This window comes from Mandrillus leucophaeus, unplaced genomic scaffold (genome assembly GCF_000951045.1).
Source record: "Mandrillus leucophaeus isolate KB7577 unplaced genomic scaffold, Mleu.le_1.0 Scaffold401, whole genome shotgun sequence".
In the NCBI taxonomy this organism is placed as follows: Eukaryota; Metazoa; Chordata; class Mammalia; order Primates; family Cercopithecidae; genus Mandrillus; species Mandrillus leucophaeus.
Genome location: NW_012104266.1, coordinates 1,202,040 through 1,208,632, shown reverse-complemented (window position 1 = coordinate 1,208,632; position 6,593 = coordinate 1,202,040).

Below are 6,593 nucleotides of genomic sequence, written 5' to 3'. Positions count from 1 at the left end.
AAAAATTAGCCGGGCGTGGTGGCGGGCGCCTGTAGTCCCAGCTACTTGGGAGGCTGAGGCAGGAGAATGGAATGAACCCGGGAGGCGGAGCTTGCAGCGAGCCGAGATCGCGCCACTGCACTCCAGTCTGGGTGACAGAGCGAGACTCTTGTCTCAAAAAAAAAAAAAAAAAGAAAAAAAAAGAAAGAAAGACCCTCAGTCAGGCGCGGTGGCTCACGCCTGTAATCCCAGCACTTTGGGAGGCCGAGGCAGGTGGATCACAAGGTCAGGAGATCGAGACCATCCTTGCTAACATGGTGAAATCCCATCTCTACTAAAAATACAAAAAAAATTAGCCGGGCATGGTGGCGGGCGCCTGTAGTCCCAGCTACCCGGGAGGCTAAGGCAGGAGAATGGCGTGAACCTGGGAGGCTGAGCTTGCAGTGAGCAGAGATCGCGCCACTGCACTCCGGCCTGGGTGACAGAGTGAGACTCCACCTCAAAACAAAACAAAACAAAACAAAAAAAACCCTCTCCCACTATAGGAGCAATACATATTTATTAAAGAAAAATGGTAAAATACAGAAAAAAAGTTACAAAGTACTTACAGTCTTATCACCCAATGAAAACCACAGTTAATATTTTGGTATATATCTTTCCAGTATTATTTTTTCCTACATGGATTTTTAAAAATTGTAATCACATTGTACATACAATTTTGTATTCTTGTTTTTTCCTCAACGTATAAGCATGTATTCAAATGATTACACGGGTTCATAAATATAATTTTCATGCCTGTGTAATATTCTCAGTTGGATGTACCATTGGTTTATCATTTCTGAATTTTTAGCCATTTATCTTTTTCTTTTTTGAAAAAATAGAGATGGGGTCTTGCTCTGTTGCTCAGGCTGGTCTCGAACTTCTGGCTTCAAGGGATCCTCCTACCTTGGCCTCCCAGAGTGCTGGGATTACAGGTGCTGAGCCACCATACCCAGCCCATTTATCTTGAAGTGGTATTAAAATGAGGATTTATACAAGCATTAATTACCAGGGATCTATGTTAAGCACATATAGATGGTCCCAAAACAGTAATTGCCTATGTAATCACTGGAAAATGATAGTTCAATGAAAGCAGCAGGTTTTCAGTGAATGGTAATTTTCTCCATAAAGTTTAAGAGTAGTGAATTTTTAAAATTTAATTTATTATTATTTTTTGAGACGGAGTCTCACCCTGTTGCCCAGGCTGGAGTGCAGAGGTGCAGTTTCGGCTCACTGCAACCTCCACCTCCTGGGTTCAAGTGATTCTTCTGCCTCAGCCTCCCAAGTAGCTGGGACTATAGGCATGCGCCACCACACCTGGCTAATTTTTTTTTGTGTATTTTTAGTAGAGACAGCGTTTCACCATGTTGGTAAGGCTGGTCTCAAACTCCTGACCTCAAATGATCTGCCCACTTCGGCCTCTCAAAGTGCTGAGATTACAGGCATGAGCCACTGCGCCCGGCCTGTTTTAAATTTTTAAAAATGAGACGGGGGTCTCACTATATTGACCAGGCTAGTCTTGAACTCCTGAGCTCAAGTGATTCTCCCACCTCAGCCTCCCAAAGTGCTGGGATTACAGGCATAATCCACCACACCTGGCCAAGAGTAGTGAATTTTATAGTAGTGTCAGGACCTCCCTCTCTATTATGGCACCCTGGTGTAGTAGAAAGAAAAAAAATACTTTGGAATCAGACATTCTTTCCTTTATTCAAAAAATATTGATTGAGCATCTATTGTGTGCCAGGGACTGTAAATACACTAATAAGAAAAACCAGGCTGGGCGCAATGGCTTATGCCTGTAATTCTAGCACTTTGGGAGGTCGAGGCAGGTGGATTGCTTGAGTCCAGGAGTTCAAGACAAGCCTGGGCAACATGGAGAAACACCATGTCTACCAAAAATACAAAAGTTAGCCAGGCATGGTGGTGTGCACCTATAGTCCCAGCTACTCTAGAGGCTGAGGTGGGAGGATTGCTTGAATTCAGGAGGCAAAGGTTGCAGTGAGCCAAGATCGTGCCACTGCACTCCAGCCTGGGCTACAGAGCGAGACTCCATCTAAAAACAAAAACAAAAACAAAACCAGCAAGAAAAAATTCAAGTGCTTCCCCTCATGGAGCATATAGTTTAGTGGAGTTCACAAGCAATCAAACAAGCAATTACATATAGCACGATAAATGCTAAGATGGGGAAATATGGGGGAATACACATGTATAAAAGAAGAAACCTAATTTGAAGTTGGGGGATCAGGAAGGCTTCCCGGAGAAAGTGGCATGTAAGCTTAGATGTGAAGGATGAGTAGGAGTTAGCAAGCTAAAGATACAGAGGGGACTGGGGAAGAGACTATGTGTTCCAGACAGAGGGAATAGCAAGTATAAGGTCTTATAAGTATGTGAAAGACTCTCTTTTATCTGAAGATGCCATTATTTTGCCTTCATTCTTAAAGGATATTTTTACAGAATATAATATACTAGACTGACAGTCATTTTCTTCCCGCCAGTTTAAAGATGTTTTCCCACTGCCGTCTAGTCTCCGTAGTTCCTGAGGAGAAGTCCATGGTAATTTGAATCATTGTATGCAGTGTTGTTCTTCTCTGGCTGCTTTCAAGATTTTCTGTTTATTTTTTGGCTCTCAGCAGTGTTTTTTTTTTTTTTTTTTTTTTTTTTTTGAGATGGAGTTTTGTTCTCGTTGCCCAGGCTGGAGTGCAATCTTGGCTCACTGCAACCTCCGCCTCCCGGGTTCAAGCGATTCTCCTGCCTCAGCCTCCTGAGTAACTGGGATTACACACACGCACCACCACGCCTGGCTAATTTAGTATTTTTTGTAGAGACGGGGTTTCTCCTTGTTGGTCAGGCTGGTCTCGAACTCCTGACCTCAGGTAATATGCCCGCCTCAGCCTCCCAAAGTGCTGGGATTACAGGCATCAGCCACCGTGCCTGGCCCGCTCTCAGCAGTTTTAATTATGATTCAAGTAGGTGCAGTTTTCTTAATATTTATTCTTTTTGAGCTTTGCTGAGCTTGAATCTGTAAATGTATAACTTTGCCAAGTTTGGGATGTGTTCAACCATTATTTCTTCAAATAATCCTTCTGCTCTATTCTCTCTTTCTCCTCCTTCACACATATTTTATTTTATTTGAGACAGAGTCTCACTCTGTCGCCCAGGCTGGAGTGCAGTGGCACAATCTCGGTTCAGTGCAACATCCGCCTCCTGGGTTCAAATGATTCTTGTGTCTCAGCCACCTGAGTACTTGGGATTACAGGTGTGCACCACCATGCTCGGCTAATTTTTTGTATTTTTAGTTGAGATGGCCAGGCTGGTCTTGAACTCCTGGCCTCAAGTGATCTGCCTGCTTTGGCCTCCCAAAGTGCTGGGATTACAGGCATGAGCCACCACGGCCAGCCTCCTTCACACATATTTTAGACCTCTGATATTGTCTGAGACTCTGTTCATTTTTTTAAAATCCACTCTCTCTCTTCTTGAGATTGAATACTTTTGATTATGATATCTTCAAGTTCACTGACTCCTCTATTATAGTTCATTCTGCTATTAATTCCACACACTTAAATTTTCATTTCAGATACTGTATTTTTTAGTTCTGGAATTCTCATTTAGTTATTTTCTATATTTTGTTTTTCTCTGCTGAGGTTTTCAACTTTTTCATTTGTTACCAGGGTATTTTTCTCTCCTCGTTAAGCAATATCATCTTTGAGTTAGCCTCCATTAATTGTCTTTTTCCTTTAGTGTGGGTTACATTTTCCTAATTCTTCACATACAGTCGTCCCTTGGTATCCATGGGGGATTGATTCCAGGAACCCTCTTATGGATACCAAAATCTGAGGATGCTCAAGTCCATTTTATAAAATGGTGTAATTTTTGCATATAATCTACACATATTCTCTCATATATTTTATTTTATTGATTGATTGATTGATTGATTGATTGAGAGAGATGGAGTCTCACTCTATCGCCCAGGCTGGAGTACAGTGGCACTATCTCAGCTCACTGCAACCTCCGCCTCCCAGGTTCAAGCGATTCTCCTGCCTCAGCCTTCCGAGTAGCTGGGGACTACAGGCACGTGCCACCTGCCTGGCTAATTTTTGTATTTTTTGGTGGAGACGGGGTTTCTTCATATTGCCCAGGCTGATCTCAAACTCCTGACCTCAAGTGATCTGCCCACCTTGGCCTCCCAGAGTGCTGGGGTTACAGGCGTGAGCCCCTGCGCCTGGCCTGTTTTTTGAATATTTTTGATCTGCAGTTGGTTGAATCCACAGATGCAGAACCCATGGATATGGATAACTGTATTACTTTTAGAGGGGCTCCTGGACATTGTGTATGTTATGTTGTGGAGATTCTGGATTCTGTTATATTCTCTGAGAGGGTAGATGTGTTTCTTTTAGCAGGTAATTAACTTGTTTAGATTCAAACTGTACTTTGCCTTGCCTGTGGTTAGTGGCAGCTCAAATCTTAGTTCCATTCTTTCAGTTTTAGATGGAAACTGCCCTATGCATGCATAGTTCAGAATATGCCTTGGGGAAGAATTTATATAGATAATTTAGGGTTCCTTTTCTCAGAATCTCTCCTTTCTTAGCCATCTCCTCACTTTCCAGAGGCTGTGGTTGTCCCAGGCTCTGTCCTTTGGTTCTTCAGGCTAGAAAGATAAGGATTTCCTAATGGACTTTCAGTGATGTGGCCAGTGATTGCAGCCTGACCTCAGGCTGAGGCCACAAAAATGAGAAACTCACCCCATGCTGACCTCTTATTCCAAGCTCCAATTGCCCTCTGAAATCTGCCTGCTTTTGTTCACTCTCTGGAGCCTTCAAGTTGTGCGTGCGTGCGTGTGTGTGTGTTTGTGCACGCACACACGCACGTGTGTGTATCTGTCTGTGCGTGTGTGTGTATTTTGTCCAGAGTTTACAAATGTTATCTATTGAGAATTTACTCCATCATACTGAGAATGGAAATTGTAAGAGATTCTCAGATGAGCTTACTTCATATTTTAGGGGGAAAATCATAGACCTCAACTTCTTTCTTTTTCACCTTAATATTTCTGTATATCATCACCCATATTCTCCTCTTGCTTCAGAGAAAAAGGCCAATTTGTCCACTTTTTCCCCTTTTTCCACCACCTCATATTTGTGGCAGGATCTACACTTCACCAATCCATTCATTTACTCAACAAGTATGTATCAAGCCAGGCGCTCTGCTAGGTGTTAGGGGTAACAAGAGCAAGCAAAAATAGACCCCATTTCACTGAAATGGCTCTCTTCTAGGTCATAGGTTGTCAAAAGTCCGGTTTCTTTTCTTTTCTTTTTCTTTTCTTTCTTTTTTTTTTTTTTTTTTTTGAGACGGAGTTTCACTCTTTTGCCCAGGCTGGAGTGAAGTGGTGTGATCTCAACTCACTGCAACCTCCGCCCCCTGGATTCAAGTGATTCTCCTGCCTCAGCTGCCCGAGTAGCTGGGATTATAGGCGCCCATCACCACAACTGACTTTTTTTTTTTTTTTAATTTTTAGCAGAAACAGGGTTTCTCCATGTTGGCCAGGCTGGTCTTGAACTCCTGACCTCAGGTGAACAGCCCACCTTGGCCTCCCAAAGTGCTGGGATTACAGGTGTGAGCCACCGCGCCTGGCAAGTCTGGCTTCTTAATCACCAGATAAAATAACTTTTTCTCAGTCTCATCCTCTCTAACTTCATTGCATCATCCTCCATTAACTGTGGTGACCAGCCTCTCCTTAAAATTTTTCCTTTGCCTTCCAGGTCTTCTCCCACCTTGTTGATTTTTCCTGTCACTTTCCAAGTAGGGGAATTCTCAGAGACTTTGTCCTTGGCTCTTTTCTTCTCTTGTCCTTGACAGTCTTACTTGATCTTAGAGCTTCAACTACCACTTCCGTGCCCAAGACTCTCAAATCTCTCTCTTCAGCCTTGACCTCTCTCCTGAGGTTGAGACTTGAATTTCAGCTGTTTGTCTCTGCCTGATTGTCTAACAATCACATTAAATTGCAAGTAGTCAAAATCCAACTCATTATCTTGCCTCTGAACCCGCTCTTCCTGCTGTGTTTCCTATTTCAGCTAATTCCTGATACTGGAAGCATAGAGTTAAATAAGAGCTACATTAGGGGTGTTGCAAAAGGGATTCTTGCATTGGGTAGGAAGTTTGATGATAGGAAAAGTTGTGAAGTCCCTTCCAATTCTGTGATTCTATTATGTTCCCAGGACAGAGCTGTCCATTTCCTTCAAGGGGCTTGCAATTGAACCGAGGGAGACAAACCAATTGAGTGATAACTGGTCTTGACTTCGAATGCGGCAGAAATTCAGAGAAAGGAGATAACGTGCGCTGAAGTAGTAAGAGAAGACTTTATGAAGAAGAGAACCAAGCCAAGCTCTTCAAAGGTAGAAGCTGTGTCTTTTATTTCATTCATAGTCCCACAGCACCATTCTCTGCACACTGTAGAAACTCCATAAAGGCAGGCCGGGCGCGGTAGCTCAAGCCTGTAATCCCAGCACTTTGGGAGGCCGAGACGGGCGGATCACAAGGTCAGGAGATCGAGACCATCCTGGCTAACACGGTGAAACCCCGTC